Source organism: Pseudophryne corroboree, chromosome 11 (assembly GCF_028390025.1).
Source record: "Pseudophryne corroboree isolate aPseCor3 chromosome 11, aPseCor3.hap2, whole genome shotgun sequence".
In the NCBI taxonomy this organism is placed as follows: Eukaryota; Metazoa; Chordata; class Amphibia; order Anura; family Myobatrachidae; genus Pseudophryne; species Pseudophryne corroboree.
In genome coordinates this window covers 62,808,475-62,835,315 of record NC_086454.1, presented here as the reverse complement: position 1 = coordinate 62,835,315, position 26,841 = coordinate 62,808,475, and the positions used below count along the sequence as shown (strand labels likewise).

The 26,841-nt window shown below is 47.6% G+C and overlaps 1 long non-coding RNA gene across 1 annotated transcript in view; it reads left to right on the top strand.

Moving 5' to 3' along the window:
* LOC134968840 (uncharacterized) overlaps positions 1–26,841 on the top strand; it is an 87,629-nt gene that overhangs the window by 4,853 nt on the left and 55,935 nt on the right. The window contains exon 2 of the long non-coding RNA XR_010189344.1: positions 24,757–24,887. This is a non-coding gene — a long non-coding RNA (uncharacterized LOC134968840). The remainder of the gene's footprint in view (positions 1–24,756; positions 24,888–26,841) is intronic.

Genomic DNA, 26,841 nt, shown 5'->3' with positions numbered 1-26,841 from the left:
CCAGCGTCATGCGGTGGATTTTGCAGAGGCCGGGGAGGACTTCTGTTCCTGGGAACTAGCTGTGTTGTGCAGCTTCTTTCCTCTGCCCCTACCTCTGGCAAGAAAGGACGCACCTCAGACTTTCTTGTGTTTCTTTGTGAACGAAAGGACTGCATTTGATAATGCGGTGCTCTCTTAGGCTGTGAGGGAACATAAGGCAAAAAATTTAACTTTCCAGCTGTAGCTGTGGAGACCAGGTCCGAGAGACCTTCCCCGAACAATTCCTCACCCCTGTAAGGTAAAACCTCCATATGCCTTTTTGAGTCGGCATTACCTGTCCATTGCCGAGTCTACAGGACCCTTCTGGCAGAAATCGACATAGCGTTTATTCTAGAACCCAGTAGACTAATGTCTCTTTGAGCATCTCTCATATATAGGACAGCGTCTTTAATATGCCCGAGGGTCAATAACACAGTATCCTTATCTAGGGTATCAAATTCCTCAGATAAGGTATCCGTCCATGCCGCAACAGCACTACACACCCAGGCCGACACAATTGCAGGTCTTAGTAAGGTACCCGAATGTGTATAAATGGACTTCAGGGTACCCTCCTGTTTGCGATCAGCAGCATCTTTGAGGGTAGCCGTATCCTGGGACGGCAGGGCTACCTTTTTGGATAAGCGTGTTAAAGCTTTGTCCACCCTAGGGGAGGATTCCCATCGTAACCTATCCGTTGGCGGGAAAGGATACGCCATAAGAATCCGTTTGGAAATCTGCAGTTTTTTATCTGGAGATTCCCAAGCTTTTTCTCATAACTCATTCAGTTCGTGTGAGGGGGGAAAAGTTACCTCAGGCTTCTTTCCCTTATACATATACACCCTCGTGTCAGGGACAGGGGTTTCCTCTGTGATGTGCAAAACATCCTTTATTGCTATAATCATATAACGAAGGGATTTAGCCAATTTTGGCTGTAACTTTGCATCATCGTAATCGACACTGGAGTCAGAATCCATGTCGGTATCTGTGTCAACAATTTGGGATAGTGGGCGCTTATGAGACCCCGACGGTCCCTGCGACATAGGGTCAGGCACGGGTTGAGACCCTGACCGCCCCAATGCATCAGCCTTGTCAAGTCTTTTATGCAAGGAATTAACATTATCATTTAAAACCTTCCACATATCCATCCAATCAGGTGTCGGTGCCGTCGGCGGAGACACCACATTCATTTGCTCCCGCTCCTCTCCCACATAGCCTTCCTCATCAGACATGTCGACACAAGCGTACCGACACACACACACACACACACACACACACACACACACACACACACACACAGGGAATGTCCTTTCTGAAAACAGTTCCCCCACCAGGCCCTTTGGAGAGAGAGAGAGAGAGAGAGAGAGAGAGAGAGAGTATGCCAGCACACACCCCACCGCTATAATATCCCAGGAATAACACAGTAACTTAATGTTAACCCAGTAGCTGCTGTATGTATAGTTTTTGCGCCTAATTATGTGCCCCCCTTCTCTTTTCAACCCTCTTCTACCGTGTATCAGCAGGGGAGAGCCCGGGGAGCTTCCTCTCAGCGGTGCTGTGGAGAAAAAATGGCGCTGGTGAGTGCTGAGAGAGAAGCCCCGCCCCCTCGGTGGCGGGCTTCTATCCCGCTTAAACAGTCATTTTGGCGGGGGCTCATACATATATACAGTGCCCAGCTGTATATATGCGTTCTTTTTGCCAATATGAGGTCCCAAATGCTGCCCAGGGCGCCCCCCCCTGCGCCCTGCACCCTTACAGTGACCACCCTTACAGTGACCGGAGTATGTGAGGAGTGTGGAGCAATGGCGCACAGCTGCAGTGCTGTGCGTTACCTCTAGTGAAGATCATGAAGTCTTCTGCCGCCTGTGAAGTCTTCTTTCCTTCTCATACTCACCCGGCTTCTGTCTTCCGGCTCTGCGAGGGGGACGGCGGCGCGGCTCTGGGACGGACGGCGAGCGTGAGATCCTGCGTACCAATCCCTCTGGAGCTAATGGTGTCCAGTAGCCTAAGAAGCAGGACCTAGCTTCAGAGAGTAGGGCTGCTTCTCTCCCCTCAGTCCCACGATGCAGGGAGTCTGTTGCTAGCAGAGCTCCCTGAAAATAAAAAACCTAACAAAATACTTTCTATCAGTAAACTCAGGAGAGCTCACTGAAAAGCACCCAGCTCGTCTGGGCACAGTATCAAACAGAGGTCTGGAGGAGGGGTATAGAGGGAGGAGCCAGTGCACACCCAGAACTAAATTCTTTCTTAAAGTGCCCATGTCTCCTGCGGAGCCCGTCTATCCCCATGGTCCTTACGGAGTCCCCAGCATCCTCTAGGACGTTAGAGAAAAAGGGGGCAGACTCGCAGAAAGTTCCGCACCCCTGGCAACTCGGAGGCTGTTACATTTAGCCCCTGATCTGATTCTGAGTCAGCTGCAGCTTTCTATTTTGCAGCAAATAGCAAGTTTTAGCAAACTGCGCATGCACAGAAGCATGATGACACTTTTATTTTTGTATCTCAATCCAATTCTGAATCTGGGGGAGAGCTTAGGAGAGGGCATAGGCAAATGCAGGGGGGGGGGGGGGGGGGGGTTCTGGTTGCCTGGAAACCCCCCTCCTCTTGGCAAGTGGGTCAAATTACAACAATTGCAATGGTATATAATACAATTACTAGAGCTGCCACCACATCATGCAGTTTAAACTGCTGCACATGTCCTGGGGTAGAAGCTTCTTCTGCTTCTGAGGCCTCAATTAGTGCATTGGACCAGAGAGTAGCTACCAGGAAGAAGAGACAGGAGCCTTACCATGAGGTGGGAGAATGTGTGCTTAGAAAGTGCAGTACTAGTTCTATTATGTTTGTGTATTTATTTATTTATTTATTTATTTATTGTGGTATGTTTAACCTTTTCTTGACCACTTACATTATCTTATTTATATTAAATATGTTTGATACAGCCTATACTATAGACCATTGATAGTGTTAAATATTAACTGTATTCCATGTTCCGCAGAGTGGTAGATTGTGAAATGCATTTGGAAACCCCCCTCTAGAAATCCTGCATTTGCCACTGGAGGGTAGCCTAATACTGAATCTTGGGTATATAGCACCACTGCCAATCCAGCACAAATATTACTTACATCTACACTTGTGTGTTTATATGTGGTTAGCGATCCCCCGCCCCCTTCCCCTCCCCCTCACCCTCCCCACACACACACACACACACACACACACACACACACACACACACACACACACACAAGGCAGTCGGCGCTGCATTACACATCTCTTTAATAATTGATGTATTTAAATATAAATCGTTTGTCCCTTTGTACGTAAAGGTGTGGTTATACTGTCGGCAAGCAGTTACACTCTTGTTGTCTCTTGAGCCTAAACAAGAACCATTGCTCTGTTATACACTCAGAAATAATTCACAAATTACTTTATTTGCATCAAAAGAATGCACTGTTCGACCTTGTATCATCATGCTTGCAGGGACTTTAAGCAGCTGTGGACGTGTAAGGAACATTACTCGTTACACTGTTTGCTGGCCTTGTTTTTTACAAAATGTATTAATTCGAGCCAACAAGCCCTAATCACAATTTGCTAATGAGACCAGCATGCTGTAACATGTATTGTAGCTGTTTTCCATTTACATCCTGTCACATACTTGTAACTATTCACTCCTTGAAAGGACTGCATCAAAATCACAGCAGTATCCAAATGTTACAGCTAATCGTGGCTCTGTCTGCGACTAGGTGCGCCCAGCAAGGCACACCGCCGGGAATGAATGGGCCGTGCGCCCCCGCCTGCGATGTAGTCACGCTCAATAAGGGGTGTAGTATGGTATGCCGGTGGCGGCGCTGGGATCCCGACCGCCGGCATATCGACAGCTGGGCGAGCGCAAATGAGCCCCTTGCGGGCGAGCTGTGCTCACCACGCTGCGGGAACGGTGGCACGCTATTTATTCTCCCTCCAGGGGGGTCGTGGCCCCCAAGAGGGAGAATAGTTGTCGGTATGCCGGGTGTCGGGATTCCAGCGCCGGTATACTGAGCGCCGGGATCCCAACAGCCGGCATACTGAATACCATCCCTCAATAAGTGTGGCTCCTTCTGTATAAGTAGAACAAAAAAGGAATAATAGAGGTGGATGGTTGCGCTGTAAGGATTTGTGCAGGCCTGGGGGTAGTCTGGGAGTTTCCTACAAACTCCAAACGGTAAAAATGCACTGAAAGTGGTAAAGTGACTCCTCCCACTTTGGCGCTAATCCAATACTACACTTTTTGCAGGAACTTCTATTTTCTCAATAAAATGTAATGTACCGGCTTGATGTGAATAAAATATGAATTTAATACTTCACAATGATTAAAAGTGAGACAAAAACAGAACCCAACATGGGAAACAGAGTCCTACCAAGATGATAATCGGAGCCGCAGGTGTTATGAATGCAAGGTATTTCCCGGGAACAATACCCTGCATGTGGCTCCGTCAGGCATGTTCCCCAGTGGTCCCTTTCACAGTCAAGGATGTCCAGAAGCACATAAAAGTACTGGAAAGCAGGTGCCGACGCGTTTCGGGACATCAAAGTCCCTTTTTCAAGGCTGTATCATAATCATGTTTTTGTCTCACTTTTAATCATTGTGTAGTATTAAATTCATATTTTATTCACATCAAGCCGGTACATTACATTTTATTGAGAAAATAGAAGTTCCTGCAAAAAGTGTAGCATTGGATTAGCGCCAAAGTGGGAGGAGTCAGTTTACCATTTTCAGTGCCTTCTGTATAAGTAATTGTGGCTATTATGAGGTATATGCAATTGGGACTTTAAAAAAATACAGGTGTCACTGCTGAAATATAGTATGTGACACAGGACTTCAACCAGCCACACATGGGATAAAGTAAAGCAATCAGCAACAGCATTACTGTCTGAGGAGGCCAGACTGAGGACGGGTGCACTATCCTCAAAAAATGCAGTCACACGTTCGACAACTGACAGTTTGCTGCATTCTCAATATGTATAAAAGTGGTCTGCTGCAGACATCACATATAGTCTATGTGGCCGACTGGCACTGCAGTCCCCATAGAATGTGGCATCGCCCGTAGGCTTCTTTCCTCAGAGTTTCTCTCTGACCCCCATCTGCAGCACATATGCAGGCCAGCCGTCATGCATGTGCATTAGGACTCCTGGGTCATGAACCCAGAAGTCCTTTGTTCACAAGGGGCAGGTCTTATTGGATGAGCTGTCCCTTTTGGAATTATTCATGCATACGCACTAATAAACACCAGTATGCATGCTATACATGATACATCCTGCCCTGGATGAGATCTGCTTCCTGGGTTAAGCAGCTGCATAGCTTTTAGTATCACTGAAGCCTCTTAGGGGCCATCAGCGGTAATCCCCCAACCACACTAAATAATCTAGATAAATATTCTGTTCACTAGTAAAGGGAACTCGGGATATACCAGGTCACCTCGGTCCACCCCGTCAATGCGGCATCTCTTCCCGTTCCCCCATGTTACACTTACCCAGTCCTTGTGCAGTCAGTGGTCTGGCAAGATGGTCTGTTCTGTCTCTGTACTCTGAGCTGGTGCGGGGCGGGGGTAGGGGAGTGTTCCCACTGCTAATGACTATTGATGATTATCAGCGCCGTAACTACGTATGTGCCAGGTGTGCCTGGTACACAGCGCAGTTGCCCTGAGGGCGTAATGGCCAGCGGCTTGAAATGAGTCAAATTGACCCATTACAAGCCGCCTCAGCTCTGTGTGCTGCGCTGGAGAGGATGGAGGCAGGGAAGGAGAGCTGCAGCGCCGGAGGCAACGGAGGAGGAGGTGGGAGGGGAACTGGAGCCACAGCAGCGCTATGTAATTGGTAGAGGCGCCGCTGCAGCAGTCCCCTCTCCTTCCGTATTGGCTGCCCGGCACTGCTGTGAACGCTGGGATGCGGTTCCTTCATCCCAGCATTCACAGCGGCGGCGGGCAGCCAATACGGAAGGAGAGGGGACTGCTGCAGCGGCGCCTCTACTAATGACCCTTTCAGTAGGGTCATTATCAGGGATCGTGGTCATTAACAGGTCCTTATATGCTGAGATGAGGTCAATAGCCTAAAATCATCAGCAAAATCACACAATGTACGATCAACACTAATGGATAAAATATTAAGTAAGCAATATAGAAGTCTACACATTACAAAGTACTCAAAACTGTATAAATTATAGGGCTTATAATTATATTTCAGTTGTCAGTTGGAGGTGGATATTAAGCAGTCTGGTGCGGGTGTCTATCAAGAGATGTTAAGGTTTGCTAAGTAATAAAACAGGACTGGTCACCAAACCTTCCAGAGACAAAGTGGAGAAGAAGCCCACAGCAACAAATCCACTTCTGCTATATTACAGACTGTGCTAGGTAAATGATAGAATACCAACAGTGTGATCCCAACGGCCAGAATAACTACACATCATGCAGGTGTACTGAAGATTGGGGCTAGGCACTACAGAGAGGGATAGGATTACGCTGCTCGGTGGGGGGACGATAGGGGTAGGCTGCGGGGGGGGGGGGGGGGGGGGTGTTAGAGATAGGGGTAAGGGCAGCACAGATGGTGCAATGGTTAGCATTACTGCCTCAAAGCACTGTGCGGAGTTTGTATATGCTCCCCGTACTTGCGTGGGTTTCCTCCAGGTACTCCAGTTTCCTCCCACAATCCAAAAATATACTGATAGGTTCATTTGCTCCCAACAATATTAACCCTAGTGTGAATGTGTGTGTGTACATGTGGTAGGGAATATAGATTGTAAGCTCCACTGGGGCAGGGACTGATGTGAATGGCCAAATATTCTCTGTAAAGCCCTGCAGAATATGTGTGCACTATATAAATAACTGGTAGTAATAATAATAATAATAAGGGTTAAAATACTTACAAGGATGTGCCAGGATTCTGGCCGCTGGTCTTCTGGCATTCCATACCCAACCCGCAAAGGGCAACGTCTCTACTTTATCTCTCTCAAGGGTTTAATACTTTTCACTATAATGAGGTATCCAACCATTTGAAGAGTTATTTTGAGAAACAATTTATTCAATTGGGTCCCTTAAAGAGAATCCAACATAGAGTGTAAATATTTACTTTGTGAGGGATTCTCAATTCCTGCTATGGATACGGGTGGGCAGAATGGTGAAAGTTATCTATGCCACACATCATCATCGAGACAGCAGGGGCTTAATAATAATACAAATAAATAAAATACATACAATCATAGGCAAAGTCCCACTACCCACACCTTACACAGGCTACTGAGAGAAAAAACTTTGCTTCCTGTGGTATAACATAACCTACCATATGTGTACCCCATCTGAAAATAAAAATCAAGTACTGACCAACTACCCAAGTAAGCAAAACTAATTACCAATTGTCATTGGTACTACATGTATTATTACACAAAGTAACATTTTCTAACTATAGTAGAAACAAAGAATGAAAAAATAACTGGTAAAAAAATCACCAATTGAATGACATCAATGTAAAACACTAACCTAAGCAATACATAAACAAATAAACAAACAAACAAACAAACAAACACATGATTCAAAGAGAGAAAATAATTCTGTGAAATAAAGTTTATATATTTATAGAACCCTGAGTATCTCCAGTGTCAGGTTTATTTAGATATAAAGCAACGTTTTCAATGTTATGTTTACCCAAAAGGGTTTGTTAGATTTTAAGCAAGTTTTTTTCTTTTTGAAGTAGACAAAAGTTGAAAATCTTTGTAAATAAGAAGTACACCCTGACTGACGCAATGGATTTGTTAGCTTAGAATAGGCTGTCAACAGATCCATAATGACATTGAGCTGAACACTTTACATTTTTTTTCTTTTGTTAAGATTGGGAGCTAACTTTTTGGGGATTATAGTCAAATATATTTATATGTATGTGTAGCGGGACTGGAAAAGAAAGTAAACAATATTTGAAGGTTACTAATAAACCAATGATTTGGAGGCTACTAAGGGGTATATTTACTAAGCATTAGATGGAGATAAAGGGGGTAATTCCAAGTTGATCGCAGCAGGATTGTTTTTAGCAATTGGGCAAAACCATGTGCACTGCAGGGGAGGCAGATATAACATGTGCAGAGAGAGTTAGATTTGGGTGGGGTGTGTTCAATCTGCAATCTAATTTGCAGTGTGAAAATAAAGCAGCCAGTATTTACCCTGCACAGAAACAAAATAACCCACCCAAATCTAACTCTTTCTGCACATGTTATATCTGCCTCCCCTGCAGTGCACATGGTTTTGCCCAATTGCTAAAAAAAAATCCTGCTGCGATCAACTTGGAATTACCCCCAAAGTCGCTGGAGATAGAATACCAGCCAATCGGCTCCTGTCATTTTTCAAACACAGCCTGTGGCATAGCAGTTAGTAGCCGATTGGCTGGTACTTTGGGGGTAATTCTGAGTTGATCACAGCAGCAAGTTTGTTAGCAATTGGGCTAAACCATGTGCACTGCAGGGGGGGGGGGGCAGATATAACATGTGCAAAGAGAGTTATATTTGGGTGGGTTATTTTGTTTCTGTGCAGGGTAAATACTGGCTGCTTTATTTTTACAATGCAATTTCGATTTCAGTTTGAATACACCACACCCAAATCTAACTCTCTCTGCACATGTTATATCTGTCCCCCCTGCAGTGCACATGGTTTTGCCCAACTGCTAATAAATTTGCTGCTATGATCAACTCAGAATTAGGCCCTTTATCTCCAGCAACTTTATCTCCATCCAAGGCTTAGTAAATAGACCCCTAAGATAACTGATAACAGGATGTACTAAAGGTGTGTACATACGGTGAGATAAATCTGTAAGATTTTGACTATATAGCCAAAATCTTAAGGAAAGTTAGTGCATATCTCAAGGTGTTAAGAAGCTTGTGATACAGATTCGATCCCGATGCGTACTCCCGCGGGGTCGGTATCACAAGGCTAGATAGACAGTGTACGCAAGTCAATCTTGACTATTACTATCTAGTACAAAGTATAGTCAAAATTGGCACTTAGTCAAAATCGTATATAAACAAAATCTCAAGTACAGATAGTCAAAATCTGTGCTATCTGGGCTCTGGGAGAGTTCAAGGGAAATCGCATAGCCAAAATTGGGCATAGCAACGATCTCACCGTGTGTACACGCCTTAAGAATGGCACACTGACGATGTGGTACTGTGCAGTTATACATTCATGGTCAAGTCACATTTTTATGACCACCAGCTAATAGCCAGAGTAACCGCTTCGGAACCCCATGTTGTTTTAGACACACGTCTGGTAGCCCCCAGGTTCATTTTGATGGTGAGCTGCTCCACTGTAGCGTTTTGGTCGGCCTACACGCACCTTCATAGCCGAATTCACCTCTTGCATCAATGACACGTGGTGCTCCACAGTTTCCACATCGGTTATTGGTAATGGTGCCATTTGTCCAGTCACGATACACCTTCACCACAGCAGCACGCGAACAGTTCACGAACGGCGCTGTTTCAGAAATACTGCCACGCTTGGCCCGAAAGCCGATAATCACCCCCTTTTTGCAACTCATATAAATTGCCCCTTTTACCCATGACAGCAAAGAGTGCTATATGTGCATATGGCCTATCGCACACCTTATATACCCACCAAGCCAGCGCACATCACGTGACGTACTTCATGGGAAATACGCTGATGACATCAAATGTAGGAGGAGGTCATAATAATGTGACTTGACCGTGAATATAGTGAATAGGATCAAGTAACAAGAACAGTAATAGTGATTCCATTATTCAGGCACTATTAAAATAATGTATATTTCTAAAATAGCCCAAAAATATGCCCCATAGCCAAAAATTATGTTATAACTATAGTTGCCAATTAGATCATTATCTGGTGCAACTTATCCACCGATGGTCAAAGGTTTTGCCATTGGTTTTTCAGCATCGATGGCACACAGGGAGACAATGGAGGTATGAGATAAGTCCCCACCTCCTTCTCCAGTTGACCTACTGTCCATGGGGGGGATTCTGACTTGATCGTAGCTGTGCTAAATTTAGCACAGTTACGATCAGGAACACAGACATGCGGGGGGACGCCGAGCAAAGGGCTAGCCCACCCCGCATGTCAGTCCCTGCCCCGTCACAGAAGTGCAGAAGCATCGCACAGAGGCCATGCTTTTGCACTTCAGGAGCAGCTTGCACCTGGCTTGCAGCGGCTGCGTGCAACGTCACGCAGCCGCTGTGGCCCCCCCCCCCCCACGGTCTCGACACGCCTGCGCTGGCTGGACCGCGCCCACAAAACGGCAGCCAAACACCACCGTGCTGCCCCCTCCCGCCCTGTCAATCAGGCAGAGGCGATCGTTAGGCAACGACAGCCGTCAATTACAGCCTCTCTGCACAGCTTCTACCAGCTACCCCCCTCCACTTAGTACATTTTCTATCTGTAAGTCCCAGCTGCTCTGCACAGCTCCTACCTGCCCACTCCCCTCCACTCAGGGGCGTTTCTAGAGAGGAGGCGGCCCGTGTGCAGGCTCCGTCTGGGCCTCCTCCTCTCTAGCTGGCAGCGCTGTATTTCTGGGCATTAGGGTCCCTAGGGGACACTAGAGCTGTCCCAGAGTCTACAGAGCAGATCACTGGGAAAATGGCGCAGTAGCCATTTTCCCAGTGATTTTCCTACTGTACATGCGCGAAACACCAGGAAAATGGCACTGCTGCTGTGCCCCAGGACTCTGGCAGGTAATTATTAAAAAAACATAAGTGCAGGGTGAGGTCCTCCTGGATCTCAGGGCCCATGTGCACCACACACACTGCACCCATTATAAATATGTCAGTGCTTCCACTCACATCTCCTCTCTGTCCCTTCCAGCCTCTCTCCGCAGCTTCTACCAGCCCCCTTCCTCCACTCAGTACATCTCCTATCTGTACATCGCAGCTGCTGTGCACAACACCTACCAAACCCCACTCAATACATCTCCTGACTGTACGCCCCACCTTCTCTGCACAACACCTACCTGCCCCCTTACTCTCATTACATTTGCTGTGTGCAACTTCCATCCTCTCTGTTCAACTACTGCCTGTCTCTCCCGCTCTGCACAGTAATTTGAATTGGGGGTACTATTGTATGTCCATGCCCCTTCCTTTGTGAGTCAAAACCCCTTTTTTGTGGCGCACGCCAAAGGTGCGTGCTGACCCTTTATGGTAGGGACGGTGCAAAATGATACTTTGCAGGGGGGAGCCGGACATCCTAGCATCGGCCCTGGTAAACAGAGAAGAATGAACCACATTCACCTAAGACAGAGAAAAACATATGGCCACCCAATGCTGCCGAAAGCTGTGACATAAGTGAAGACAGACAGGAATAACACCAAAGAACTTCTTACTTCTCACACAAAGGAAACAAACCAGGATTAGGACAATGTCCAAGAGAGGAAGAGCAAGGACATTTGCAAATTTCATCCAAGTGTTTTCCATGAAGCCGCACAAGCTGACAGTGACGCTGCCGCCGGTCAGGAGTCTGCAGAGTATTACAGTGCATGGAGTCACATCCACAAAATGGGAAGTTGAGAGCACAAAAAATAGCAAACAAAACAGATGGTAACAGAACCTTTATTTCCAAGCAATAACATGTAACACATTTGGATATAGCTCCACTCTCACTGTGTTTTGCTGCTAACTTATGTGTTCTGCCACATGTTTTGTAGTATAAACTCTTTTGAGAACTGTGTGGGAAATGTATCAAATCTTCTAAAGAGTGGAGACTGTCACAAAGTGCGTATTTGAACCCTCTTACCCTACCCAGCACTCAGTGGCGGATCTTGCCACAGGCAAGCAGGACTTTTGCCCAGGGCGCCGCCTTCCGGAGGGCGCCAGCGCCATCCGGAGGGCGCCGCACCATGGCAAGATCCGCCACTGTGCAGAGTGCCCCCCAGCAGTGCCCCCGTGCTGTGCCTCCCCCCGCTGTGAGAAGGGAACCAGACGCTACGCGTCTAGTTTCCCTTCATGGCAATGGTCCCCCCCGCTGTGAAGGGAATCAGACGCTAAGCGTCTAGTTTCCCTTCATGGAGAGGACCTTTGCTGTGCGGTGCGCGATGACGTCATTGCGCACTGCACAACATTGTAGCACAGACGCTAGGGGTCATAATTGACCTCTAGTGCCTATGCTGTGCTATGGGGGAGACGTCATGACTGACGTCTCTCCCATAGATCCGAGGAGAAGAGCGGCGCCGGGGGGAGGTCTGCATGTCTGGAATCAGGAGCGGGGTATAGTAAGCATACTTTGTTTGTTTGTTTTTTAATTTCCTTTCAGCGGCGCTACAAATGGGGGCGTGACTGACCACGCCCCCACATTAAGCCACGCCCCTAACTTTTGCCCGGGGCGCCACAAGGGCAAGAACCGGACCTGCCAGCACTGCCAATTAACTGGCTTGCTCATGCCAGCTGGCCAGTCCTGTCAGGATTCTCCTGTACCTGTAGACCTGCTCACCAAGGGTGCCGCCATCTTGCCTACGGTCAGCTGAGCACTTTCAGCCGTGCACAGCGTCCTTACACTGCACATGACTCACACATCCAATCCACTGACAGAGCTCCATATTAAACTGCTCTCAGCCACCTGTACCTTGCTAGTACCAACAAGTCCCCTGTTACAGAAGCGGTTCCCAGTTCCGGAGCTCCAGCCTCTTGTAACAGTTATCTTCATTTCTACCTGAGTGCTCCCTTTCCTATGCATGCAGCCTGCATCCTAAATAATAAAATCCAACTCTACTACTCACCTCTGTTTGCTAAGACAGCTCAAACTGAAAGTGAAACTGCAGGGAGATATTACAGCCTTCTAACCGGCTGCTGGTAATATTAATAATACTGATCTGACTGTTTCACACTTGGTGCATACGGTGAGAGGGGGCTGGGGAGAGAGAGTGGGGGTAGAGGCAGATAGGGACTGGGGTGGAGAATGGGGTAGGTGCAGATAGGGACTGGGGAGAAAGAAAGAGGGAAGGAGTTTTGGGGCAGATAGGGACTGGGGAGAGAGGGGGAAGAAGATTCAAATACGACATGGGAGAGTTGGGTTAGATAGGGACTGGGGAGAGAGTGGAGAGGTAGGGGCAGATAGGGACAGTGGAGAGAGATGCAGCTTTTTTTCAATAAAGTCACCTCGGTGTCACATGGACAGACAGACACACACACACACACACACACACACACACACACACACACACACACACACACACACACAGCACCCACCACCATATACAGCCCCTATATACACTGCACCCCCATCCTCTTCCATATTCTGCACCCCCCACAATATACTGCCCCTATATACACATTGCATCCCCATACCCCTCCATATAGTGCTCCCTATCTATATGGCACCCCCTCCTCCATATACTATGCTGTAACCCCAGGTTACTTGCCATCCCGGGACTCAGCAACAAGTAGCAGCAGTAACCAGGAAACAATGCAGGAACCATCAGACGGTCCCACAGCGCTGAGAGCGGAGGCATCGAGAACACGTGTGGCCACTTATCGGCGGGGGAGAATGTGAATCAGACTGGCAGTAAGAGGTAAGACCCTGTGTGAGCAGTGCAGTGACCGGGAGGAGGGGGCCGATGCTGGGGCTGCAGATGATATGGGTGAGAAGGAGGCAGATAACCGGCTCAGCTGCTTTATATATACTGTGCACCAATGGATGGGCAGAGTTCTGTGCTTGCCCCTCCCACACCCTGGACAGACCATGACCAGACCCCTCTGGCCAGCTGCTGGTGTCCTCTACCCCCCAGACTGGCCGTGAGCTGTGCGGGGACTGGTGAGCTTACAGGTGCCAGTACTGGTGTATGCATCATTATAGCCTGTCCATTACAGATATACAGCAACTATATTTATAAAAGGTTAATGCTACACACACACACACATTCAGCATGACAAAGCCCCGGTTCCCAGCAGCAGGACTTCCTTAAACCCGGCAGCTCCTGTGTGAGTAGCGCCCGCCCTCCTAATAGAGGGCCTAATTCAGACCTGATCGCTGTGGTGCTAAATCGCACAGCGGCCGATCATCGAATGACTGCGCGTGCGTATGGATCGCAATGCACGCACACGAGGCCAAACGGCGAAACAAGGGTGTGAAAATTTTGATCGCTAGGCGTACGCAAGGTGATTGACAGGAAGCGGACATTTGGGGGTGGTAACTGGACGTTTTCTGGGAGTGTCAGGAAAAACACAGGCTTTACCACGCGTTTTCAGGGCGGTTGGGTGACGTCCGTTCCGGCCCCGATCAGCCTGTTTGAATTGCACTGTAGGAGTAAGTCCTGGGTACGCACAGACTGCACAGAATGGAAAGATCATTTGATGGTGAGCGAGTTGCAAACGGAATTGCAGATGTCCGCTGTCTGGCGAAGTTTTCGCACGGTGTACGCGTGCATTCGCACACTTGCACGGGGCGGGTTTTCACTCTCTATGGGTGGTGACGATCTGATCGCAGACCTCTGCAAAATCGCAGAGGAATGATCAGGTCTGAATTGGCCCAAATCCAGCCCTGGTGGCCGTCCATTTGATGGGCTTGTAACTAGTCCGTAATAAAGGATTGAACATATTACTGAATAGAAAAATAGAAAGCACATGTATACAATGTAGAAAAAACAAAAAAACAATATCACACTGTGGTACTCAGCTGGACTCCGAGGATCGGACGTTGCAGCTGGTGTGAAAGGCACAGGGTCACCCCAAACCTGTCACACTGAAGGTGGTGATAGTATGATGTGGGGGCACGCTCTGCTAGCGTCCAAGAGCATGCAAGCAGCTGGTTATTACAACAGTACAGGTCTATATGATCTGCCTGTCACAATAAATTATATCGTTTTATCCTAAGCCCTACTACAAGAAAACTGTTAATACACACACAGCATATCTACAAACACACTCATAGCATACATACTGTACATATACACAACACACAGCATGCTTAACACATACATAGCATACATACTGTACAAGCATACATACTATACATACAGGCAGGGGCGCCATGCCGGGCCAAGGTACATGGGAGGGGCGTGGCCAGCCCCCCTCCCTAGGAAATATTTAAATTGCCACTGTGCGGGGGGTGTTGAGTTCTAATGGGTGGAGGTCGCTGGGGAGCGAGGCGGGGGGCAGGTGCGATCACTTCTGCAGCTACCTCTCTCTCGCAATGCAGCATGCAGTAGCTGTGTGCTGGCTGCTGTGCTGCGGAGAGAGGCTGCTGAAACAGCTGTCAGTCCTCCCTCTCACGGCACCCAAGTGTTCACTATCTACAATGAGTTTGGGTCCAGGTAAAGAGAACCCGCTCCGCCCCCCTCTCGGCTCCACTGCATACACATACACACACACACACACACACACACACACACACACACACACACACACAAACACGCACATAGCATACATACAACACACACATACCATACACACAACATACACACAGCATACATGCTGTGCACCCAACACACACACACAGCATACATACACACAACACACACACACACACAAACACATACTGTAGCATGCATACAAACAGCATTTCTCTGACGTCCTAGTGGATGCTGGGTACTCCGTAAGGACCATGGGGAATAGACGGGCTCCGCAGGAGACTGGGCACTCTAAAAGAAAGATTAGGTACTATCTGGTGTGCACTGGCTCCTCCCTCTATGCCCCTCCTCCAGACCTCAGTTAGAATCTGTGCCCGGCTCGAGCTGGTTGCACACTAGGGGCTCTCCTGAGCTTCTAGTAAAGAAAGTATTTGTTAGGTTTTTTATTTTCAGTGAGATCTGCTGGCAACAGACTCACTGCTACGAGGGACTTAGGGGAGAGAAGCGAACCTACCTGCTTGCAGCTAGCTTGGGCTTCTAGGCTACTGGACACCATTAGCTCCAGAGGGATCGAACACAGGCCCAGCCTCGGTCGTCCGGTCCCGGAGCCGCGCCGCCGTCCCCCTTGCAGAGCCAGAAGCAAGAAGAACATCCTGGAAATCGGCGGCTGAAGACTCCGGTCTTCATTAAGGTAGCGCACAGCACTGCAGCTGTGCGCCATTGCTCCCTATGCACACAACATACTCCGGTCACTGATGGGTGGAGGGCGCTGGGGGGGGGGGGGGGGGCGCCCTGGGCTGCAATTAGAGTACCTTACATTGGCAAACAGCACATAATATAGTCTAAAAAACTATATATGTGCAAAAATCCCCTGCCATAATATAAACATAAGAGCGGGAGAAGTCCGCCGAGAAGGGGGCGGGGCTATCTCCCTCAGCACACTGGCGCCATTTCCTCTTCACAGCTCCGCTGGAAGACAGCTCCCCAGGCTCTCCCCTGCAGTTTCCAGGCTCAAAGGGTAAAAAAGAGAGGGGGGGCACTAAATTTAGGCGCAAACTGTATATGTAAAGCAGCTATAGGGAAAAATCACTTTGTGTTAGTGTAAATCCCTGATTATATAGCGCTGTGGTGTGTGCTGGCATACTCTCTCTCTGTCTCCCCAAAGGACTTTGTGGGGTCCTGTCCTCAGTCAGAGCATTCCCTGTGTGTGTGCGGTGTGTCGGTACGGCTGTGTCGACATGTTTGATGAGGAGGCTTATGTGGAGGCGGAGCAGGTGCCGATAAGTGTGATGTCACCCCTGCGGGGTCGACACCAGAGTGGATGGATATGTGGAAGGTTTTACACGACAGTGTCAACTCCTTGCATAAAAGGTTCGATGACATAACAGCTGTGGGACAGCCGGCTTCTCAGCCAGTGCCTGCCCAGGCGTCTCAAAGGCCATCAGGGGCTCAAAAACGCCCGCTACCTCAGATGGCAGACACAGATGTCGACACAGAGTCTGACTCCAGTGTCGACGAGGACGAGACTAATGTACATCCCACTAGGGCCATCCGTTGCATGATTACGGCAATGAAAAATGTGTTGCACATTTGACATTAACCCAGGTACCACTAAAAAGGGTATTATGTTTGGGGAGAAAAAGCAACCAGTGGTTTTTCCCCCATCAGCTGAGTTGAATGAAGTGTGTGAAGAAGCGTGGGCTTCCCCCGATAAGAAACTAGTAATTTCTAAAAAGTTACTGATGGCGTACCCTTTCCCGCCAGAGGACAGGTTACGTTGGGAGACATCCCCGAGGGTGGATAAGGCGCTCACACGCTTGTCAAAAAAGGTGGCACTGCCGTCTCAGGATACGGCCACCTTAAAGGAGCCTGCGGATAGAAAGCAGGAGGCTATCCTGAAGTCTGTATATACACACTCAGGTACTATACTGAGACCTGCAATTGCTTCAGCTTGGATGTGTAGTGCTGCAGCAGCTTGGTCCGATACCCTGTCAGAAAATATTGATACCCTCGACAGGGATACGATTTTGCTAACCATAGAGCATATTAAAGACGTCATCTTATATATGAGAGATGCACAGAGGGATATTTGCCGGCTGGCATCTAGAATTAATGCAATGTCCATTTCTGCCAGGAGAGTATTATGGACTCGGCAGTGGACAGGTGATGCGGATTCTAAAAGGCACATGGAGGTTTTGCCTTACAAGGGTGAGGAATTGTTTGGGGATGGTCTCTCGGACCTCGTTTCCACAGCAACAGCTGGGAAGTCGACATTTTTACCTCAGGTTCCCTCACAGCCTAAGAAAGCACCGTATTATCAGGTACAGTCCTTTCGGCCCCAGAAAGGCAAGCGGGTTAAAGGCGCGTCCTTTCTGCCCAGAGGCAGGGGTAGAGGGAAAAAGCTGCACCATACAGCCAGTTCCCAAGAACAAAAATCCTCCCCTGCTTCCACTAAGTCCACCGCATGACGCTGGGGCTCCACTGGTGGAGCCAGGTGCGGTGGGGGCCCGTCTCCGGAACTTCAGCGACCAGTGGGTTCGCTCACAGGTGGATCTCTGGGTTCTACAAGTGGTATCTGATACAAGCTGGAATTCGAGACGTCTCCCCCTCGCCGTTACCTCAAATCAGACTTGCCAGCTACTCCCCAGGACAGGGAGGTAGTACTGGCGGCAATTCACAAGCTGTACCTCCAGCAGGTGATAATAAAAGTTCCCCTCCTTCAACAGGGACGGGGTTACTATTCCACAATGTTTGTGGTACCGGTTCGGTGAGACCCATTCTAAATTTGAAATCCTTGAACACTTATATAAGGAAGTTCAAGTTCAAAATGGAATCGCTCAGGGCGGTTATTGCAAGCCTGGAAGAGGGGGATTACATGGTATCACTGGACATCAAGGATGCTTACCTACATGTCCCCATTTACCCACCTCACCAGGTGTACCTCCGTTTTGTGGTACAGGACTGCCATTACCAATTCCAGACGTTGCCGTTTGGTCTGTCCACGGCACCGAGGGTATTTACCAAAGTAATGGCCGAAATGATGATACTCCTTCGAAAAAAGGGAGTTATAATTATCCCGTACTTGGACGATCTCCTTATAAAGGCGAGGTCCAGGGAGCAGTTGTTGGTCGGAGTAGCACTATCTCAGGAAGTGTTACAACAGCACGGCTGGATTCTGAATATCCCGAAGTCGCAGCTGGTTCCTACGACGCGTCTGCTGTTCCTGGGTATGATTCTGGACACAGAACAGAAGAAGGTGTTTCTCCCGGAGGAGAAGGCCAAGGAGTTGTCATCTCTGGTCAGAGACCTCCTAAAACCAAAACAGGTGTCGGTGCATCACTGCACGCGAGTCCTGGGAAAGATGGTAGCTTTCGGCAGATTCCATGCACGGATCTTTCAGTGGGATCTGTTACACAAGTGGTCCGGATCGCATCTTCAGATGCATCGGCTGATCACCCTGTCCCCGAGGGCCAGGGTGTCTCTGCTGTGGTGGCTGCAGAGTGCTTATCTACTCGAGGGCCGCAGATTTGGCATACAGGACTGGGTCCTGGTGACCACGGATGCAAGCCTCCGAGGTTGGGGGGCAGTCACTCAGGGAAGAAACTTCCAAGGACAATGGTCGAGTCAGGAAGCTTCCCTACACATAAATATTCTGGAACTAAGGGCCATTTACAATGCCCTAAGTCAGGCAAGACCCCTGCTTCAAAACCAGCCGGTGCTGATTCAGTCAGACAACATCACGGCGGTTGCCCATGTAAACCGACAGGGCGACACAAGAAGCAGGATGGCGATGGCAGAAGCCACAAGGATTCTCCGATGGGCGGAAATCACGTGATAGCACTGTCAGCAGTGTTCATTCCGGGAGTGGACAACTGGGAAGCAGACTTCCTCAGCAGGCACGACCTCCACCCGGGAGAGTGGGGACTTCATCCAGAAGTCTTCCAGCTGATTGTAAATCGTTGGGAAAGGCCACAGGTGGACATGATGGCGTCCCGCCTCAACAAAAAGCTAAAAAGATATTGCGCCAGGTCAAGGGACCCTCAGGCGATAGCTGTGGACGCTCTAGTGACACCGTGGGTGTACCAGTCGGTTTATGTGTTCCCTCCTTTTCCTCTCATACCAAAGGTACTGAGGATAATAAGAAAGAGAGGAGTAAGAACTATACTCGTTGTTCCGGATTGGCCAAGAAGGACTTGGTACCCGGAACTACAAGAAATGATCTCAGAGGACCGTTGGCCTCTGCCTCTCAGACAGGACCTGCTACAGCAGGGGCCCTGTCTGTTCCAAGACTTACCGCGGCTGCGTTTGACGGCATGGCGGTTGAATGCCGGATCCTGATGGAAAAGGGCATTCCGGTTGAAGTCATTCCTACGCTGATAAAAGCTAGGAAGGATGTGACAGCAAAACATTATCACCGCATATGGCGAAAATATGTTGCTTGGTGTGAGGCTATGAAGGCCCCAACAGAAGAATTTCAGCTGGGTCGATTTCTGCACTTCCTACAGTCAGGAGTGACTATGGGCCTAAAATTGGGATCCATTAAAGTCCAGATTTCGGCCCTGTCTATTTTCTTTCAAAAAGAACTGGCTTCACTGCCTGAAGTTCAGACGTTTGTTAAGGGAGTGCTGCATATTCAGCCCCCTTTTGTGCCACCAGTGGCACCTTGGGATCTCAACGTTGTGTTGGATTTCCTAAAATCACATTGGTTTGAGCCACTTCATACCGTGGAAAGTGGTCATGCTTTTGGCCTTGGCTTCGGCTAGGCGTGTGTCAGAATTGGCGGCTTTGTCATGTAAAAGCCCCTATCTGATCTTCCATATGGACAGGGCAGAATTGAGGATTCGTCCCCAATTTCTCCCTAAGGTGGTATCAGCGTTTCATTTGAACCAACCTATTGTGGTGCCTGCGGCTACTCAGGACTTGGAGGCTTCCAAGTTGCTGGAACGTAGTCCGGGCCCTAAAAATCTATGTTTCCAGGACGGCTAGAGTAAGAAAAACTGACTCGCTGTTTATCCTGCATGCACCCAACAAGCTGGGTGCTCCTGCTTCTAAGCAGACTATTGCTCGCTGGAACTGTTGCACGATTCAACTTGCACATTCTGCGGCTGGACTGCCGCATCCTAAATCAGTCAAAGCCCATTCCACGAGGAAGGTGGGCTCTTCTTGGGCGGCTGCAACCTGGTCGGGATCAAACACGTTTGCAAAATTCTACAAGTTTGATACCCTGGCTGAGGAGGACCTTGAGTTTGCTCATTCGGTGCTGCAGAGTCATCTGCACTCTCCCGCCCGTTTGGGAGCTTTGGTATAATCTCCATGGTCCTTACGGAGTACCCAGCATCCACTAGGAGGTCAGAGAAAATAAGAATTTACGCACCGGTAATTCTATTTCTCGTAGTCCGTAGTGGATGCTGGGAGCCCGTCCCAAGTGCGGATTGTCTGCAATACTTGTATATAGTTATTGCTTAACTAAAGGGTTATTGTTATGAGCCATCTGTTCAGTGAGGCTCAGTTGTTATTCATACTGTTAACTGGGTATAGTTATCACGAGTTGTACGGTGTGATTGGTGTGGCTGGTATGAGTCTTAGCCTGGATTCCAAATCCTTTCCTTGTAGTGTCAGCTCTTCCGGGCACAGTTTCCCTAACTGAGGTCTGGAGGAGGGGCATAGAGGGAGGAGCCAGTGCACACCAGATAGTACCTAATCTTTCTTTTAGAGTGCCCAGTCTCCTGCGGAGCCCGTCTATTCCCCATGGTCCTTACGGAGTACCCAGCATCCACTACGGACAACGAGAAATAGAATTACCGGTGAGTAAATTCTTATTATATACTGTACACCCAATACATCCACACAACATACACAGCACATTCACACAGCAGGCATACTGTAAACACACACACACACACACACACACACACACACACACACACACACAGTGTATCCGGAAAGTATTCACAATGCTTCACTTTTTCCACATTTTATTATGTTACAGCCTTATTCCAAAATGGAATAAATTCATTTTTCCCCCTCAAAGTTCTACACACAATACCCCATAATGACAACGTGAAAAAGTATTTTTGAGATTTTTGCAAATTTATTAAAAATAAAAAACTAAGAAATCACATGTACATAAGTATTCACAGCCTTTGCTCAATACTTTGTTGATGCACCTTTGGCAGCAATTACAGCGTTAAATCTTTTTGAATATGATGCCACAAGCTTGGCACACCTATCTTTGGGCAGTTTCGCCCATTCCTCTTTGCAGCACCTCTCAAGCCCCATCAGGTTGGATGGGAAGCGTTGGTGCACAGCCATTTTCAGATCTCTCCAGAGATGTTCAATCGGATTCAAGTCTGGGTTCTGGCTGGGCCACTCAAGGACATTCACAGAGTTGTCCTGAAGCCACTCCTTTGATATCTTGGCTGTGTGCTTATGGTCGTTGTTCTGCTGAAAAATTAACCGTCGCCCCAGTCTGGGGTCAAGAGCGCTCTGAAGCAGGTTTTCATGCAGGATGTCTCTGAACATTGCTGCTTTCATCTTTCCCTTTATCCTGACCTATCCCCCAGTTCTTACCGCTGAAAAACATCCCCTCAGCATGCCACCACCATGCTTCACAGTAGGGATGGTATTGGCCTGGTGATGAGCGGTGCCTGGTTTCCTCCAAACATGACGCCTGGCATTCACGCCAAAGAGTTCAATCTTTGTCTCAGACCAGAGAATTTTGTTTCTCATGGTCTGGGAGTCCTTCAGGTGCATTTTGGCAAACTCCACAGCACCATCAACAAAACCCTTCTACCCTGAAATTTATGGGGAAACAAAAACTCCGGAAAAATTGGAGAGGAGGAGATATATGCTTGGATCTGAGAAATAAGGAAACAAAATGGGTCTTTCAAATGCATACATTACAACCACTGGGGTTAAATGTAGAAATAGATATTAATTCTTTTTTAGTAAGATAATAATTCAACCTGATGAACTCTACATTATAATAAACCTATATTAGTACATTTCTTTTATTCAGAATTAACCTATTTAAATAATATTTTTATATAAATTTCATAATTGATATAATATTCACATAACCAAAATAACACCTATTTTTATAAATATATTGATTTTTTAGAATGCCATACAGTACCTCGATTAAATAACATATAAATTTATTTTAACAAATGAACAATACCCTATATTACAGGGCAAATTGGAGCATGTGGTTGCCGCCGGATTAGTAACTTCCGGTATAACCACTTCCTGTTTTAAATTGAAATCAATAAAGTTTTTTAGCTATAAAAATGAACTTTCTGAGACATTCTCAATACTTGACAAAGGGCTGCTAGCCCGAAACGCGTTGGAGAGACGGAGGCAAAGGAAAGCGGAACCGGAAATTGACGTCATCGCCAAGTGCCAAGCACTGCACAAACGGATACCGCTATCTATTGCAGGAGGGAACCAAAGCCGGGACTCCAGCAGCGAGCCGCGGTCAGCGGCTCACGGAAGGTAGGGTGAGCTAGGGACAGCTGTGAACCAGCCAACCATTATTACCCGGATTACTAAACGGAACCCCCAGCGATTAAAATAACCATTTCAGACCTCCATACAACACACAAAAGAGCTGTATTCATTTAAAACAATTAACAGTTTCTTTCAGGTATGAGCATTCAACAAACATATTACAAGCGCTTCTATTTTTAGAGTTTTACAAACTCCAGATGGGCTGCCAGGTGCTTTTTACTAAGGAGTGGCTTCCGTCTGGCCACTCTACCATACAGGCCTGATTGGTGGATTGCTGCAGAGATGGTTGTCCTTCTGGAAGGTTCTCCTCTCTCCACAGAGGAATGCTGTAGCTCTGACGGAGTGACCATCGGGTTTTTGGTCACCTCCCTGACTAGGGCCCTTCTCCCCCGATCACTCAGTTTAGTCAGCCAGTCAGCTCTAGGAAGAGTCCTGGTGGTTCCAAACTTCTTCCATTTACAGATGATGGAGGCCACTGTGCTTATTGGGACCTTCAAAGCAGCAGATATTTTTCTGTACCGTTCCCCAGATTTGTGCCTCGAGACAATCCTATCTCGGAGGTCTACAGACAATTCCTTTGACTTCATGCTTGGTTTGTGCTCAGACATGCGCTGTCAAGTGTGGGACCTTATATAGACAGGTGTGTACCTTTCCAAATCATTTCCAATCAACTGAATTTACCACAGGTGGACTCCAAATTAGCTGTAGGAACATCTCAAGGATGATCAGTGGAAACAGGATGCACCCAAGCTAAATTTTGAGTTTCATGGCAAAGGCTGTGAATACTTATGTACATGTGATTTCTTAGTTTTTTATTTTTAATAAATTTGCAAAAATCTCAAAAATACTTTTTCACATTGTCATTATGGGGTATTGTGTGTAGAATTTTGATGGAAAAAATATATTTATTCCATTTTGGAATAAGGCTGTAACATAACAAAATGTGGAAAAAGTGAGGCGCTTTGAATACTTTCCGGATGCACTGTACATACATATAAAACACACAAGCTCTGATCGTGACTGCAGGAATGCTCGACCAGTGCATAGATGGAGACAAGCCTGTATCCAGCTCTGGAAAACAAGTTTGGTCCACGCAGGGGAGCATCATGATGTTTAGGATCTTGACAAAAATGGGGTCACAGGTCCTAATAATGCTTTTAAAGTGAATGCTCCAGCTGCCCATGATTTAAGTTACAAAAACACGGTATAGGCTTCACCAAGCACAACCACCCCCTCCCACCCCCAGCCTCCACAAGTGGCGGTTCATTATGGGCAAGCAGGGCAATTGCACAGTGAGCCCACTGAGGCTGCTGTTCTGACGGTGCGCTCTTGTCCACCATCAATACCATGCCCATAATGTGAGGGGGCAGGAAGCCTCTCCCATCCTGCTCAGGGCCCACAGGCAGACGGCAGCAGCACGGACCTCAAAAGCTGTGCTCCTAGCACAGAGACCACCCGGTAACCAATAGAGACCCCCACATTGCCAGACTGTACTGCTCCCGACTACTGCCATCACCCAGCCAGTAGCATATACGGAGCGGACGAGTGGCCACAGTCCAGGCTGGCTATAAGTGTAGCTTGGGACCTGACGTCGTGTTGTCCGCAGCCTGGGCTCTGTCACTGGGTGTAAGCAGGAGACCTTAGGACACGGGCAATGCTGAGGAGGGGGGGGGGAATGGAAAGCCACTCTGCATACCACCTTGATCTATAGCTCATGGACTAGAAGTCCCAGCCCTGTTCACATAGTGATTTTTTATATTAAGTGCACACCCTCAAGTTTGATGTCACTTGATTTACTGTTACCACTATTTGTGACTAATGCCTTTTGCATTGGCTACATCGCAGACTTGGTTTATTTATACTGTATTTTGATACACTATTGTTCACATCCAGTATTATCTGTATGCTTATATGTATTTACAGCCACGGGTTGCCATGGCAATGTGAGTTGATGCCGTTGCTCACACTGTGCATCCATGTGCGAGGCCGTGTGATGCCAGTGTGCACAGCCAGAAGTGGACAGACTGGAGCACCGGACAGAGTGTTGGGGGAAGGTATGTGTTTGATTTGCTCACTGTATATTTTGTTATCCTGATGAAGTGAAAATCATCCCCGAAATGATAAGTGAATAACAGCTTTTGCTCTGTATTAGATTCTGAGTGCCGCCCTTTTTGCTTTCTTTATATAATATTCACCTTAAAGCCACCCTCTGATTTAAAAGTTGGGGCGGGGGGTCATCGCTTTAGGGGCCTAATTCAGACCTGATTGTAGCAGCAAATTTGTTAGCAGATGGGCAAAACCATGTGCACTGCAGGGGGGGCAAATGTAACGTGTGCAGAGACAGTTAGATTTGGGTGGGTTATATTGTTTCTGTGCAGGGTAAATACTGGCTGCTTTATTTTTACACTGCAATTTAGATTTCAGTTTTAACACACCCCACCCAAATCTAACTCTCTCTGCACATGTTATATCTGCCTCCTTCCCCACCCCGGCCCCCGCAGTGCACATGGTTTTGCCCATCTGCTAGCAAATTTGCTGCTACGATCAGGTCTGAATTAGGCCCTAAATCACAAGGTGGTCTCACCCTTCCCGATCTAACTACATATCATGAGACCTCTTTGCTCTCTCAATTATGTGACCAGTTTCTCCCCCCTCACTCTAAGCCTTGGAACGTGGCCTTCTCCAGGATTTTCCCCTTCCTGACCTTCTTTTGATGCCTCGGCAACTATGCCCCTAAGAGTTTGGGATCTTAGACACGACTCATTTTGTCCTTACCCTGTCTACCAGGAATCTTTCTCTCCGGGCACTAGATAAATCGCTGCCCCATCTTCACATTTCCTATGGGGTGCGTCTGGGTATTGAGTCCATAGCAGATCTCTTTTCTCCATCCATTTCCTGATCTTAGTGTTAAATTTAACTTAGACCCCTTAGCCTGGTTTTATTATTTTCAACTTACACATTGGGTGGATAAAAAAAAAGGTACTAGTCCCGCTGTATTCCAGGCTTCTCCAGAATGTGTTTTAGGTAGACTGACTAGATTCTACTCCCGTGGTGCTATATCCTTCTGATACGGTTTACTGCAAGCCTCAGACTCAACGGTCAAGTAGTTTACTCCTTTTAAATAACATAGTATTTGGCCTAATGTTTCCAAATTTTGCTGGCCTCTCTGCCATTCCGATGGGACTATCTTCCATGTTTTTTTATGCCCCTTTTGGGTCAAAGTGTTTGCCTTTATACAGGATGTTTTAGGCCTCACATTACCCCTGGATCCCTCCTTAGCCCTCTTGCATTGGTATCCTAGTACTGTTCCCAAATCCGCCTGTTAAGTCATTTGTCACATTTTCATTTCTGCCAGAGCTACTATTGCTCAGCACTGGAAATCTTCCCCTCCTCCGTTTGAGAAAGTTATTTACAAAACCCAGTTCCATTTCAAAATGGAGACTAGAGAGACTCCATATTCTACAGCCCTCTCTTCTCCCATTGTGAAATGGTTTCCGTGGCATGTATACATCACGGAGGGTAAAGGTGCCCCTCCTACACACCCTACTTCACAGAGCTCCACTCCTCCTTTCAATTTTAATGAACCCCCACTGGAGGACTCAGGTTACGGACTTATATGCTGCATTTAGTTTTTTTCTGTTTACTGTTGGTCTGATGCCTTTGGACGACCTGTCTCCCCTCTCTCCTGTGTTTTTTCCCCCCGCCTTGTTACCACATTTTTCTGTATCCCCATTTACCTCAATAAAGATTTAATGTTGAAAAAAAAAAAAAAGTGAGGGGTCATGGGGAGTTGAGGGGGCCTCAGAAATCGTGTACCGAGCCCCAAGATTTCAGTTGCCGGCCCTGAGGTTGGGGACTTCTAAAGACCCAGGTACACCTCCAGCATTTTTGGGGAACAAAAAATCATACTATTTCCCTAAAACCTTGTGTTTACTACAAGCTGCTAAATGGATCAATTCCAGGCCTATTACAGCCATTTCAACTCCAACTACGAAACAAAAGTATACA